General features: G+C 44.9%; 1 protein-coding gene across 2 annotated transcripts in view; it reads right to left on the reverse strand.

Annotated features, from left to right (window-relative positions):
- Nucleotides 1–16,384, reverse strand: part of GALNT18 (polypeptide N-acetylgalactosaminyltransferase 18) — a 349,523-nt gene that overhangs the window by 228,119 nt on the left and 105,020 nt on the right. The window lies entirely within an intron of this gene.

A 16,384-nucleotide genomic window follows, 5' to 3' on the forward strand; every position in this document is an offset into this window, starting at 1 on the left:
ATTGCATGAGGCTTTGGAGCTGAGTGGCTTTGGATAAGTAATTTCTTCTCCAAGACTCCATTCTTTTAGGTTAAGTGGGGCTGCTAGGAAACCTAGGGAGAACATATGTGAAGGACCCGGCACACTGTAGTTCCTTAAGAAGAATGCTATCCTCGTTCCTGAAGTGAATCCACCTGGGTGCCCGCCTCTGCTGCAATTTCAGGTTAGACCTCTCTTTGGAGTCCTGTAGCGATCCTACCGGCTTCAGGCCTTCATCCACCCCATCATTTCGCAAAGATGCGATGTCGACCTGCTCACACCTGCAAGGCACAGTGGGTTCAGCAACCAATAAAATAAACCTCCTGCCCCCACAAAAAGCTGAGTTCATCGGTGGGTGATTTTGACAGAAAGTATTTCCTAATGTTGAGTCAAAACTATTACAATGAGACCAGTATTCAGTATTCCCTGTGGGGTAGGAGGTGGGGAGGATTTGGAGAAAACTTCACTAACTTCTGTACCACTTCCAAATTTATTTCCAGGCATCATCTTTTTCGCTCTTTTGGTTGATGTTGGATGCACATACATAAAAGGGCACCTAACACAAGAGTCCAGCCTGATGAGTCCCTACAAGCCAAGCATCTCCATACAAACTTCACCCAGGGCAAGATCATCACCAGCGCTCCAGAAACCCTAGGCCTCCCTTCCACCACTGCAACCCATGATGCTAAATTCTAGCAACATACATTCATTTTGCTTGTTTTACTATCTTGGCATTATCTTTAAGGAAAGTTATTTGTATCGGTTCTTTACTCCCCTGCCCTGTTTTCACGTAGATTGGGCATATAAAAGGCAAACAATGAAAAGGTTTCCTTTTATGTCATGAAGTCATGCCTTTCATTTGCCAATGAGCCCCTGAAGGTTGGGGATGTGTTCCCAGTGCTTCCACACAGTAGGTCCTCAGTAAGTATGTGTTGAATAAATGAATGATGACATCAGACCCCTCAATAGTCAACACATCTCAGCAAAAAGAGAGTCACAGACAACAGGTGCAGGGCAGGGAGTACAGTGATGAGGTTTTAGAAAGAACTATAGAGTAGAGGTCTCTTTTCTAGGTCATTCTGTCCATCTGAGCCTCCTGATTTATTGAAGTTCTGTTGAGTACCAGGCATTTTTGTTCTGCCTTCAAACATATTCACATTTTCCTTATTAATAAGAAAAAGAAAACTGGGGTACCTGGGTCACTCAGTTAGTTAAGTGTCTGACTCTTAATTTCAGCTCAGGTCATGATATCAGGGTCATGAGATCGAGCCCTGTGTTGGGCTCTGGGCTGGGCATGGAGCCTGTTTAGGATTTTCTCTCTCCCTCTCCCTCTGCCCCTCATCAAAAACGAAGGAAGGAAGGAAGGAAGGAAGGAAGGAAGGAAGGAAGGAAGGAAGGAAGGAAGGAAGGAAGGAAGGAAGGAAGGGAGGGAGGGAGGGAGGGAGGGAGGGAGGAAGGGAGGGAGGGAGGAAGAGAAAGAAAGAAAGAAAAAGAAAGGAGAAAGAAAGAAAGAAAGAAAGAAAGAAAGAAAGAAAGAAAGAAAGAAAGAAAGAAAGAAAGAAAAATTAAATGACCACAAAAACAAATCATGTCATCAAACATTTAATGAAAGCCTACACCCAAATAGTAGGCAAGAGAGACATTTTACTAAGTGCCAATTATGTACTGGGCATTCTGCTTGCCTTTGATGACTCAAGAGGTTAACCAGGTACCACTTCTGCCCACAAGTAGCTTCTAAGCTGAAGGAAGATACAGGCACATAAACAACAGAAATATTCAAGTGTTGTAAGTACTGTAATCCAGATATGTACCAAGTGTCTTAGGAACAGAGAAAAAGGAGCAAAGTTTATTGGAAAACTACATTGAGAATATGACATTTGAAGTGGGCTTTAAGAATGAGTGGAGTTCCTAGATCAACACAAAAAGAGGATGCTACAGGCTGAGTAAACATGAGTAACAACACAGCTGATACTTGGTAGTATGCACCAGTATGGGCAGCCAGTTGATTACAGCCATGTCTGCTGTGATTAGTCACGGGCTGGCTGTGAGAGATCATGAATATCCACCGTAAGTAAAAACAGAAAGACAAGAAAGGGCAGGCCATGTTCAGGGAAGGGTGGTGAGTTACCAACTCCCTGAAAAATCTAATCTCTGCTAAGGATGACACGCAGGTGTCATGCATGCCAACACTGACCACAACAGATAGTAGGACTCAATCATAGCACTCCTACCAGAAACGACCTCATGATCCTGCTCAACAAAGAACTCTAGGCAATCACTACAAGGAATAGGCTTTGGCATCGTCCTGGGTTGCACACAACTTCCACTGTCTCACCACCTCCTCCCTCACAAATGCCATATAGTCTGGCTTCAGACATTCCACTGAAACTGTTCTCTCCATAAAATTTCCATTACCTTCCTCCTCACCAGATTCAAAAGCCCTCATTCTGATTAAATACAATACTCCCTCCCTCCTGGAAACTCTTGCTTCCTCCTCCATGAATACAGTGTAACTGCTCTCTCTCCTTCACCTAATATCTTCAAGTTCCATCTACACTTTATTCCCACTGTTTCAGATCTGGTTCTTCTCCATGGTAGGCACTCTATCCCAAGCCTTATGGGTGGAACTCAGCGTCAGAGAAGTCAGCCATCCATCTTCACATACCCTGAAAGGGAGTCAGCCCGTTACAGCCTTCCTTATCAGTGCAAGTTGGCAGCATCTAAAGCTGGCTCAGCTTTTGGGGACAAAATTATGGATTATTGAAGCCTCCTCCACTCATCCTGCAGCAACTTGTAATGCCCAGAACCATCTGGCTGATTTAGTCCTTGGGAGCTTCTGTGATGGAAGACTCAGCTGAGCACAAAGACAGAAACTACCAGCTGAAATAAAGTTTAGGGTTTATCTATTGATTTCAAATGATCTGTGTTCCAGAGCTCCAGCCCACAGCACTTCTGGCAAGTGAATATAAAAGAATGTACAAGCCACACACACACACTATAAAACCCCACATGGATTTGCTATGGACCCCTGGATCTATACGGTTCATGGATTATGTGAAAGAAAAGCTGTTGTAAAACATCCATGTGGGGTCAGTACACATGTGGCATTTTTTTCCCTGCAGTGGGATGACTTTAGCCCCAGAATGATCAGGCATGGATGTCAAAATCTCTGTTTAAATCTTGTCCAGATTACTATTTCCCCAAATAGCTACAAGGAGACCCCAGGAAAGCAATGATCATTGGCCAATTAGCGGCTCAGGCATTTGGAGTAGGACGTGACTCCCAGAAAGCTTTCCCTGAAGAGAATGGCTGTCTCAGGCTCAAGCTTCCTGGAGGAGGGCCAGCCATGCATCAGCCCTATTGATTCCTGTCATTGCTATTTTCTGGTAGAAAGTGGTGCATTTGTCTTAGATTAATTAAAAATGAACTAGGAGAAAAAACTGTGTTGTTAGAAAAGTGAAGGCCTATGAAGAAACTTTCGAGACCATGCTGTTTCCAGATACCAAGTGCATGAAGCTTCCAGTCAGCGGGCAAGAAAATGCTCAGGAGACCTGAGGCAGAGCACGCTAGAATGCTGGCAGGTACACCCTGTGTCTTTGGAGACTTCTGGCTACAGAGGAGGTTGGAGAGCTGGTCATATAAAATGGCCTGCTGGCCCTCAGTCAGGCAGTCAGACTACCCTGTATCCCCTCCCAGACCACTTTGGCTTCTACATCTTCACACTAGGTGCCCTGGACAAGGAGAAGTAGAGGACAAAGCCCTCCACAAGAAAAGGGTTGAAAAAGCCTCTCCTGGGTACAGGCTATTCCCCATACACTGGGAAACTGAAAATGCAGACAAACAGAGGTAAAAGTGGCCTGTGACTCAGGGCTGGCTGCCTTGGCATTGTTATTGAAGATCACATGGACACTTGTGTTTGATGGACAATGATGAGTAGATGAATGAATTTTTCTATTATCGAGAATTTCTTTTTTGAGTCTCTCATACACTCAAAACAATAGAAGAAATCATAGAAATAAACATTTATTAAAGACTTACTTTATACCAGAAGTATTTAATTCTCATAAAAACCTACCAAAGAAGAAACAGTTCCCCCACCTTATCAGTGAGGAAGCTGAGTCTCCAAGTAAACGCCTGAACTGAGTCAGTCTTCCAACATCAGCCCCAATGTTCTTTCCTTTTTCTTTTTTCTTCCTTTTCTTCCTCATGCTTCTCTTCCTCCTACTCTTTCTCTGCTTCAGCTGCTCCCCCCAACACTTTTAGTTTCTCATATTCATGCACAAAGATTGAAGGGTGAACTGCTTCCAGAAAGCTCATAGGAAGTATCCTTCCTGTGGGAGTATCTTGCTCCACTCAACATCTCCCACTCTCCTGAGGCAACAGACTTCAACTCTTCCAGCTTTTTCTCCTGGCATGTACTGCCTCCTTCTCTATAACATGCTTATGTTACTTCTTCCTATGTTTTTTTTTTCTTTCAGTTTTAAGCATTACCTATCAACTTTCCCTAATAGAAGATAAAGGTGTGACTTCCACAAACATACTCCAACTCCTGTCCCTCCCACCTCCAGCTGCACACTTCTGCAAATGACTTCATTCCATAGCCAGATTTAATGGTTTAGGCGGGTAGAGCGTTCAGAGTTGGAAACCATTTTCCCTCAAAATGTTAAAGGCGCTGCTCTACTTCTAGTTTCCAACATTGTCTTTGAGTAATCTGAGGCCACTGTGATCCTTAATCTTTTGTCTTTTCTGTATGAAAACTTATAGGAGCTTCATGTTGGCCACAGTGTTCTGAAAATCCACCTTCATATGCCTTGATGTGGGTTTATTTTTCATTCATTATGAGAGGTACTCAATGGGCCCTTTCAGTCCTGATATGTGCTTCAGTTATGGAAAATACTCTCCCTGGTGGGGGAAATATCAGAATTCTGTGCCCTGAGCAATAATTTTCTCCCTTCTTGTCTGTCTCTTCTTTCTGTCTGGAACAACTATTATTTGGATGTTGGACCTCTAGGACTGATGCTCTAATAAATAGCCTTGCCTTTTCTCTTACTTTCCATCTTTTTTTAACTTTGTCTCTACTTTCTAAAAGACAACCTCAATTTTAGCTTCCAACAAATTCCCCAGGTATTTTATTTTTGCTAACACATTGTTAATTCCCAAGGGCTCTAATTGTGATCTTTCTTTCCTAGAAAGCATCTTCTTCCTGAATGCAATTTCTACTCTTATCCCTCTGAGGATATCTAACAATTTTTAAAATTTCATTTCCCTGGATTGTCTGTTTCCGTAAGATCGCTTTTTCTCATTTGTTTTATGTCTCTGTCTTTCACACTGTTTCTCTGCCATTCATCTTGGATGTCTGGTGATCCTTGACCTTCTCTTATTTTAGGGTGGGGCAATAAAAGAGTTACTGGAAACTGTGGGGGGGGGGCTTTGTGACTATGGACCTTCTGGTAATCTGGCTGGGCCATTTTTAGGAAAAACACCCATTATTGATATCTTTAGAATTTTTTGAAAGGTGGATCAGGTTCTGCAGAGAAGAATCTTCCTATCACCTCACTAGAGTATAAAAGTCTATTCTAGGAACCAAGTGGAGGACAATGGCTGTGGAAGTCTCCATATTCAGTGTGACACAGGCTTTTACTTAATCCTGTTGTTTTAGTATGATACCCTGTTCTGTGCTCGATGTCTATCAGCCCACAATGTCTGTTCTACTCTCCTAAAAGAATAAATTTCCAGTCTCCTGTCAAAGTTGGTGGGTGGGTGGGGCAGCATTTATTTACCTGATCCCATGGAGTAAAACAGGAGAATGGAGGGTCTAACTACTTAAATTAACTTTCAATCAGTCCTTCTGCTTCCAGCCCTGATTATATCCACACCTTTAGCAGTAGCTGCTAGTAATGTAGGGGGAAGGAAGCAGAGATTACAAAGATATTTCTAGAGTAATGTCTGTTGGGAAGGGTGTGGAAATGAGATCATATGGGACTGATGGGTGAAAGAAGAGCAAAGGTGTGCTGTAGGGACCTCATGTTCAAAGGAGGAGTTCAGTGTTTGTAGCCTAATGAGAACTTTGGATAACAAGAAGATTGTAATCCAGGAGAACAGATTTGGAGTTTTAAATATTGTACATGAATTAGGACCAAATGATGAGGAGCTTCCAATAAGAGGAGAAAGAGAGGATTCTCTCCAGGTACCACTAGCCCCTGACCCTCAGAACATCTATCTCCTCTCCTTAGCTCTCAGGTAACATGTGGATAGAACCCCCTGAGGATAATTAAGAATGGCCAGAAATATTTAAAAAGAGAAAACAACACAGAATTCACAAAGTGCAAACTCAGCTGTTGCTCAGGGCACAGAATTCTGATATTTCCCCCACCAGGCTCCAAGTCTCCAGGCTCCCATTCCTTAACACTCCCAGATTCCCTACCCCGACCCCTATCCCTGTTTTTTACCTGCAAGTACCAAGGAGAGAACCGCTTCTAGGACTGCCCCAAAATGTGCCCCTATCTCCCTAAACTTCCTTTAAAAGGCTTTCCTGTCTTATTTAGAGACCAAAAGTATAAATACCAGTTTCCCTGGGAGGATGGACACATTGGGGTCACCAGAGTTTGAAAAGAGTACATACTTTTCATTCAGACTGGCAGCGTTTAAAACCTGGTTCTGCGTTTGCCTCTACCTATGCGACTGTGGCAAATTACTTAACTTCAGTTTCTATATTTATAAATTCAGTCGTAGGATTTTTCTGAGGATTATGCATATAACTGTTAAGTATCTAATGCAGTATCTGGCCTGCAATGGGTATCAATAGTAGTAAAAGTAGCAGTAACCAACAGTAGTTGTAATAGTAGGTAATAGTGCTATTGTTGCGCGCACACACACACAACACCCTCCTGATTCTATGATTTTCCCCACAGGCTGGACCTTTATGTACTCCAAGGCACTATGGGCAAAAGACCACATCCCTGTCCTACACAGCAACTACACCTATCCCCTGGTGTTAACTATGGATACGACATAAATTAATTGCATTTTCTCTAAAAATATGCTTTGGCTTTAAACAAGTGTATTAGCTGACTTTTATTTAACTCACAGAATTGATTAGGTAAATTACTGATATATTTTCTAGATCCTGAAGCATCAGAGAAATTTTAAGTTGATATTAGTGACACCTACTGGTCAAGTGTGGCATGGCAGCCTAGCTCTCTTAGACACTGTGAGAGGGGGACAACTGCCAGGAACAATGTACCAAAAACTGTAAGGAAACGGGGGGTGGTAGTTTACAGACCATAAATCATGGCAGAAGACATTATCAGCAAGAGTAAAGTGAAGAAAATACTACGGGAAGCAAAGTAGGTAATCAAGAAAATTTCCACAGGGTCCTGAAAACATTGCACAAACACCCTGGGATGCCGACAATAGCAGTTCATGTGAACTCTTTCCCTTAACAAACATTTTCACCTAAATCTATTAGAGATTATTCTCCATTTCTGCAATGGACATCAATAAGAAAATAGAATCAACTACCAAAATTCACTTTGCAGTCACCTTATAGCACACATCTTTTTTATTCAGCAAGGAATATGCACACTTGGTCCAGGGTAGCTTTGCAACATGTAAAGTTAACTTCATGCCAACTTGAGATCACAGTCTAAGAACACACATTGTCCTATATCAGTACACAAGGAGATGCTGTTGCGTTGTTTTAGGGCTTTCATTTGAAAAATTTATAACTTGAAAGAGTGGCAAAATGAACATCTATAAAGCCTTCACTTAGATTGATCAATTGTTAATATCTTACCACATTTAGGCTCGCACTCTCTCTCTTTCTCTCACTCTCGCTCTCTGTCACGCCACCTCTAAATGCATCAGTTATCACTTAAGCATCAGGCATTCTTATATATTAATATTATATTGATATACCATTATACTCAAGAAATTTAACATTGATAGAAAAAAACATTATCTAATGTACATTCTATATTCAAATTTCCCAATTATCCCAATAATATCCTTTATAGCTCTTTGTTCATTTTCCCAATTCATGATCCAATATGAGATTTAGCATTTCATTTCATTGTCATATCTTTTTGGTCTCCTTTATTCTAGAACAGTCCTTCCGCACATACACACCCCTTTTTTTTTTCCTTTCAAAACATTGACAGTCTTAGAGTCTATGCTATTCGATTTGAAGGATATTCTACAATATGAATGTGTCTGATTAATTTCTCTTTATTATATTTAGGTCAAAGACTTTTGGCAAGAATACTACTTAAGTGATACCGTGTCCTTCCCACTCTACTCCATCAAAAGCCACATCTGTCCCATTATTGGTAATCAAGTGTGATCACTTGATTAAAGTGATGTCTGCCATATTTCTCATTGTAAAATCACTTCGTTCCTTTGTAATTAATAAGTAATGTGTGGGGTGTTACTTTGGAGGCTGTGTGAATATCTGCTTCCCCAAATTGTTGTTGTTTTTTAATCACTGCCATTATTGTGATCCCTCCCTAACAGAATTGAGCTGTAATGGGAGGACAGAGGTATGGTCTTCATTCACTTCACTATCTCTGTAAATTCCATTTTGGCACCGGTTAATGATAATGAAGCCTTTAGCACTTTTTTCCTATAGATGCATTTACAGGATAGAACTCCATTTAAAAAATGCATTACACCAAAGCACAGTGAAAGCAATTACCAATACTCAATTACTCTGGCATCACTTCATCACTGTAGATACTCTTAAATGCAATGCAAGGGTGGTTTTGAATATTCTGAAGGTGAAAGTAAGTCTACAGTAGCAGGCTCAGAAACCTGCAGTGGCTCCCAAGAACCACTCAATACAATCCAAACTCCTTATTCTGACGCTTGAGGTCCTGTAAGGTCTGGCCACACTTTTCATCCTATCTCCCATAATGCCCTTTCATGTCCCCACCAAACTGAGCTTCCTTCTTCTTCTTATATATGTCCCCAAGTTTTTCCTTGGCTTATTCTGATTCCTTTGTCTTGAGAGAGTTTACAAACCTTTCTTAGCTTTGATAGCGGAGGCCAAATGTTTGCTCTTCCACAAGTATTTCTTGAAAAAGTAACCTTCCCCTTGTTTGAGTTCTCTTAGTCTGTGACAATTTGGGTACTTGGTACATGTTATTGCTCTGTGTGTCTTATTTCCCCATAAGGCTGAAATCAGCCATCTGATTTCTGAACAGTACACTGAGCATGTGTTCAGAACATCAATGAAGTTTGGGTACCAAAATATTTTTGAAAGAACTTGATATAAAAAAATTTTTTTATGCATTTAAGTAGTTATCATGAGAAAAATTAGAACTGGCTGATAGTCCTTATAAATATTTATAATTTAATATATTTTTATTTTGAATTACCTATGGGGCAGGGGGGTAGGGAACGCTGTAATTCTTAGGACCTCATACATCTTAATCTAGCCATGGCTGAAAACTCTGAGAACAGAAAGTCATGTCGTTTTTTTCCTAGCCTCAGGCCCAGCACAATGTGTTAGGCATGTTAACTGCTCAGTAAGTCATTACTGCATGACTGAGAGAAAGCTGGGAGTTAGACCAATTGTTTTTGATCCTTTGAAGATGGAATAACTTTCCCCATTCTGCGATCCCCTTACCCTAACCACATCTCATCAGAAGTGGCCTAGGCCTTTGGTGGTCAACCATGCCAGAGAGCAAAGACTGGCCATCGACTTTCGGCCAGAGGCTTACATACTTGAATTTAAGACCTTCGTCGACCTTTGGTCAGCACAAGGGATGACCCAGCCTCTGTAACAAATGGAACATTCTGTTCTTGATGACAATTAGGGGGCAATCTCATTGTTTCGGTTCTGCTTGGGGCCATCCCAGTACCACTTAGAAGGTATACTCATATAAGACATAACCCAGTGGACATATCCTCTGGGAAGCCTCCTGAGGGCAGAGCCTACTAGTACATCCCATGGACTCTTGGTTATAGCACCTAAACCCTCCAGATTCCTCACTGTGGCCCTGTTAATACCATCCAAGTGCCCAGCCTATGCCAGCCACAGCATGCGACACTCCACATGAGGGCAGACCCAGCTCCTGCTTCAAAGGAGCATCACAGTCAAGTGGCAGCAACAGTGTTGCATCTGAAGTACCCAACAATAAACAAGGCCATGTGGGACAAGGGGCTTTAAAAATTCCCACATCTGGAAAAATCACCTTTAAGTGCAGCCAGCCTTTTGCCGAGCACTCAAGTGCACAGAGCACTTTGCCATCTATTGTCCTCGCACGCCTTCCCAGGGGCCCTATGAGACAGGTAGATAAGAAGCATTCAGTAAGAAGTAGAGTAGGAGAAGTTCTCTACTCTGTGTCTCACCTCTGAAGAAGTCTCAACCATGTTTCTACCTCTACTCAGGTCACTCTACAAACCTTCTTGGAGTACTGCGCTGGGCACAGAAGGAACTCACCCATACCTGTGTGTTTACAAAGATAGGCACTTACCCCTGCTCCGTATCTCTTATCCTCAATTCCTGTTCCTACTTGGAATGGTACATGTTATGCCACTTTGTCATTCACAGGCATTCTCTCTGGGTTTTACTTCGAGACAGAGGGAAGCATCCCAGTGCTGTGGAAATTCCCCATTCCAAGTAGGAACAGGAATTGAGGATAAGAGATACGGAGCAGGGGTAAGTGCCTTCAAGTGCAAACTATGTGCATTTAGTGATGCATTTTCTGGATCTGACTCTGGGCTCAGTGCAAGCAATATAGAGATAAAAGTGCGTGCCCAGGAAGAATTCTCTGGCTATTGTCCACTTTCCATGCCACCTAGTAGGACCTGTTGGCCTAACTGTCTCTTCTTCTAGGTTGTGGTCTTTTTCAGAAAAGTGGTATCTCTGTAGCCCCAGAGCAAATCTCAGGGCTGAGTACTTTGCAACATCAGCTTAAAGACAGGTCCCTGTGATGGTGAACAGTCCCAGAAAAAACTGTCTGCAGTCTTTACACACCCTTCCATAGCTCTAGCAGCAAGAATGATGCCCATGCAGCCCTACTCAGTATAGTTCCTACAGAGAAAGAGCCAGGACTCCTGCCTTTCGGGTGGGTGGGCTGCTGGCATCACCTTCCACTTGACCCCTGCTAAAGGCACAGGGTCTGCCTGGTGATGCAGAGGCAAGATAGGCTGTGGCTGAGGGCCTTCATCCTGGGAACTCTACAAACAGGTTGCCCTCCCTTGGTCTGAATGAGGTTTCCACTGGAAATAATGGCACTGAAGTGTCCAAGGACCACATTCAGGGACCACATCCTGAAATCCCAGCCAAGGAATCTGCTGAAGACTGGAGGGACCCGTTGTCCAGTGTGACACACGGAGGGCTCCTTGGACCTACCTCTGCCACCAGGCCCTGGTCTCCAACTTTACAAAGCTCTCTGCACAAGGCCCTATCCTGCAGCTGCTCTGCCCTCCACAGCCACCACCGAGGCACAGCTGAGCGAGTCCCCTGTAGTGTGCAGAGCGGAACCTCACACACAGGATGCCCAGAGCGGGTCCTCCCACTGCTGGGGAAGCTTTGCTAGGCCTCTAGTTACGTTAATGCAAAGGTTCTTCTCTTCTGGCTTATACGCTCCTTGGAAAATCTGGGGAAAGGGTTCAACCATCTCCCCAGAAAATGCACACCCTCACTCACACACACACACACACACACACACCCCTAAATATATATATACAAACATTTGCATGTTTGTGTATATATATACACAGAGAATTACTCCCATAATTTTTACATGTTCGCACATTCCCTAAAGTCCATCCATGAAATCCAGATTTAGAATCCTTGTCTTTAAATCTTCCCAGGAACCTAGCAACCCTGGGTTCTTAGCAACCTTCCTCATTAAAGTCACCAAAGAAGAAGTTAATTTCTCCATCTGAAACCTCGTCCCCGTGGGGTCAGGGCTGAGCACCCCTTCCTGGGCAGGAATGAAGTGTTAAGCCAGCCCCAGGTCCAAGTGGCAGTGTGGAGAACTGTCCGCCTCGCTGCTGGGCACTCTTGACCCTCGTTTCACATCTGTCAGGTTCTGCCTGACCCAGATCTGCCAGCAGGACAGACTGTTTTTCTTTGTGGGCGTAGTTCATGGTGCTTTGTCATTCACAGGCATTCTCTCTGGGTTTTACTTCGAGATGGAGGGAAGCATCCCAGTGCTGTGGAAATTCCCCATTCCAAGTAGGAACAGGAATTGAGGATAAGAGATACGGAGCAGGGGTAAGTGCCTATCTTTGTAAACACACAGGTATGGGTGAGTTCCTTCTGTGCCCAGCACAGCGGCAGCAGATCAGCCATTCCCTCAGGATGGCTCAGCCCAGCTCAGACCTTACCCAACATAATTTAAATGACAGATTCTTCATCCCAGTTGTCAGTCTGTGCAGGGACTGTGTCCAGAAGGTGCTATAGATAGAGGGTTTGGCATCCCCTGAGGTCAGGACTCATTATGTGCCTTAAGCCAGGAGTATTATCGATGCGTGGCTACTCCCTCAACCCATCTATCAAAACAACAGAATACCAGGGTGCTGGCCAGAGAAAGGGCACCTCCAGAAAAAGTCCCAGAATGAAGCGAACTGCTCTCATCAATCAGGTGGTCCTTGTGTGTGTATTTGTGTATGTGTGTGTATATGCATGTGTGTGTGTGTGTGTTTACACATCCCTGGTATGAAAGCAGAAAAGGCAAGCCTAGTAAGTATGGATGGGACTTCATGTAGATTTCCTAGTGGACAGACCCCGGACAGCAGGCATCCCTGCCCTCTGGACCATAGAGATATACCGGAGAAGAAAAAGGCAGCTTGACAGGGGAGGAGAACATGTACTTTGGACTCACAGGCAGCTGGACCCAGGTTCAAGTCCAGACTGCAGAACTTACTCTTTCAGTGATCTTAGAAAACGTACCTCATATCTATGATCCTCAGTTTCCTCTTCTGTCATACGGGATTCAGAACCTCTCTCATAGGATGAGGAGCAATAAATATGACGACTGAAAAAAAGAAGCCAGCACCGTGCTTGGCACGCTGATGGTGGTGGATGCTGGACCAGCTGTGCTAACCCTTGCTTCCTTCTAAGTAATCTTGAAGGAATCATCCAAGCCAAAAATCTGACTCCGGCTTTTTAAATCCCCCACTGGCCAAAGAATCTACCTCTTTCAAAGACGGGGGTGGTGCTCCCACCGCTCACGGGAGGCCAGGGACTGGCACATCTCAGAGAGGACTTCGTGCTGAAACCAACACCGCGTCTTCACGGAGCAAAGCCGCCTCCCACACCCACACCACCAGCATGCTTTGTCTTCCCTGCCAAGCCTCAAGCGCCTGCTTCTCAAATAATCTAATCTGTTTTGTTCAAGACAGGGAACAAGAGGGTTTTACGGAATGGGGAGTCAGTTTATTTCCTGGGACGTTTACATAGGTCACAGTAAAACAGTTTATGTCTCCAGTGACATTTCTTCTGGGACTGTTCGTAGAGGACATAATTTGTTTTTTGAAGAGCTTTAAAGGTTGTTGTTCTTTTGTTGTAAGTGGGACTGAAAATGTGTTTCTAGGCAGTTATAGGTCCTGTTTCACTGATTCTGATGGGACGTCTAGGAAGAAAGCATCAGGCTTGAATGGGTCACGGATAGAAAATGGGGCAAACAGCCAGTGGGAAGCTCAGAGCCTGGGCGAGTGCTGGACCCACCGGGGGCTAAAGGGAGCCGCTGAGAGTGAGGGGGGCCCTCTCCCTGTGAGATCCCTTGTGATCACAGAGATGGGGGCAGAATGAGAAAGGGAGTTTTCTTTTCTTTTTTAATATTATTTTACTTATTTGTTTGAGAGAGAGTATGAGGCAGAGGCAGAGGGAGAAGCAGACTCCTTGCTGAGCAGGGAGCACAATGCAGGGCTCAATCCCAGGACCCTGAGATCATGACCTGAGCCAAAGGCAGATGATTAACTAACTGAGTCACCCAGGCATCCCAGGAAAGGGAGTTTTCTAAAACCCCCTCATTTAAAGAGAACCCTGCACCCAAGCCTACCGGGTGATTCCCACGATACAGACGAGGAAACCGGGGTTCAGAGACATCAAGTTTATACAGGGAGTCAGGGCTAGAGCCTGGCTTTGAACCAGGGTTAGGTTTCTGGAGCTCTAGGGCTCACACTTACAGTTGCTTACCCCAGGCTGACCCTTCAGGGAAATCGTCTCTGACTTGCAGAGCCTCAATCCCTTACAGAGCAGCATCCTGAAATCATTCCCGAGGAAGAGGCTTCCCTGAACACTGCTCTTGCAACGACAAGGGTGGCAGGCTTCTCTAGTGGCCCAAGGGTCACCAATGATGGTTTTTCTGAGTGTGGACAAGGAGAAGAATAATCAGTAATCACACAGAGGATCTATTTTCTACATGTGAAGGTTCACACTTTCCATTGCTTGTCACTAATCTGGCAGTGGCCACAAGCCACCAGTGCTATGTCCCTCTCCTACTCTTGCCCTATGAATGGCAAATTCAAGGAAGCTGTCAGAAGTTCTAACAGACTTCTACCCTCAGCCTGCACTCTGATCTATCTTCCAGGTGCCCCCACCCTGGCTGCTGGTAGGAAGCCTGAAGGACGTGGGAGAGATTAACAGACCATGACTGAGTGGCCATGCGGCAGGAGCAACTGGACTAGGTAGGCTGGAGCTAGAGCCCAAGAGGACCCTAAGAGTGAGAGCAACCTAAAGGTCAGATCAGGAGACAAAGGAGGCCTGGTGGCTCACAGGCAGGTTAATAAACCAGAAATACCAAAGGAAGTTTGAACCCAGAAAAGAATTTGGTCATGAGAAGAGGCAGATCATATTAAGGAGACTAGCTACCATTTATTGAGGGCCTCCTTTGCACCAAACGCATTGTCTAATGAGAAGCATTATAGAGTAGTTAGTGCTGTATCTAGATCTAGATCCTGGGTTTAAGTTCCTAATCTGCCACTTCCTAGCTATGGGACTTTGGGCAAGTCGCGTCACCATTCTGTGGCTCAGGCGTCCTATCTGTAAACTAAAAACAGTAACAGTTCCCCTCCTAGGACATCGCAAGGATGAAATGATGTCATCCTTGCAAAATGCTTGGTCCAGGAGACAGTACATGATAAACACTCATTAAACATAAGCTAATATTACGAATCTTCAGAACAGCCCAAGAAGTCAGAATTAATATCCCCATTCTTCAGACAAACAGGGATTCGAGGGGGTTGGGATATACTCAGGCTCTCATGGCAGAGGCGGATTTGGAACCCTGTTTTTTTGTATGCCTCCAAGTCACCTGCTCCTTCTACAGGCAACCTGCCTCTTAGACTCAGTGAATAAAACCAGCACAGGCCCGGCCCTCACAGAACTGATGTTCTAGCAGGCGGAGAGACAAACACATACCCAAATAGAAAACGTCTCAGGTGGTGGCAAGTACGACTTCGACAAATGAAGTCAGGGGCCAGTGGGCTATTTGAGAGAGCTTGTTTGGAGGTTCTAGCAGGGGAGCGCAGCTACTCGTATACCCTTGACCGAAGAACGGTCCTCCTCTATTGGGGAAGGTCGTCCTCTTCGACCGAGCGCGCAGCTTCGGGAGGGACGCACATGGAGCGGTGAGGGAGGAAGGGGACACCCGCCTAGCCAGCCAGATCAGCCGAATCAACCCTGGCGATCAATGGGGTGACAGATGTCGCAGCCAGATCGCCCTCACATCCTGGGCTATTTGATAAAGGTGGTCAGGGAAGGCCTCTTCAACAAGAAGAAACCTGAGCAAAGACCTGAAGGGAGGGAGGGAGGCACGTGGCTATGCGGGAGGAAGAGCATTCCAGCCAGGAGGAGCAGCAGGTGCAGAGACCCTGGGGAAGCAGAGTGACAGAGGAACAGCGGAAGGCCCCATGGCTGGGGCACAGAAGTGAGGGCAAGAGTGGGAGCACAGCTGGCTCCCTCAGGGGAGAGGAGCACCATCAACAATGCGCCCCAATAGAGCCAGAGGGCCGAAGTTCCTTTCCAAGTCCAGAGCTCTGGCCACATGTGTTGGTACAGGTACAGACACACAGAGGGGCCGTGGCTTCTGGGAGAAATGACAACAGCAGTCAGGTGCTCAGGGACTCAGGAACGGGGACCATAGTGACCAAGAGGATAAAGATAGGGCAAGGCCCCTGGAGAGCCAGGCAGGCCAGGCAAGCAGTCTAGGTAGATGAGGCTGGGTCCCAAGTATGAGCAGGGATGGTGGTGAGATCGACCTTAGCCGTAGCCTCCTTCTAGCCCCCACTCAGCCCCAGGATGGCCACAGAGCTGTTAAGTGGACCCCGTTGCAAGAGAAGAAAGTGTAGGAATGGGGAGCCAAGCCACTCTGTACAATGCAAAACACTGAAAAGCAAATGCCTTACACTC

The sequence above is a fragment of the Mirounga angustirostris genome, unplaced genomic scaffold (genome assembly GCF_029215605.1).
Source record: "Mirounga angustirostris isolate CCGP_5_RB_7025 unplaced genomic scaffold, mMirAng1.0.hap1 SCAF_13, whole genome shotgun sequence".
NCBI classification, from domain to species: domain Eukaryota; kingdom Metazoa; phylum Chordata; class Mammalia; order Carnivora; family Phocidae; genus Mirounga; species Mirounga angustirostris.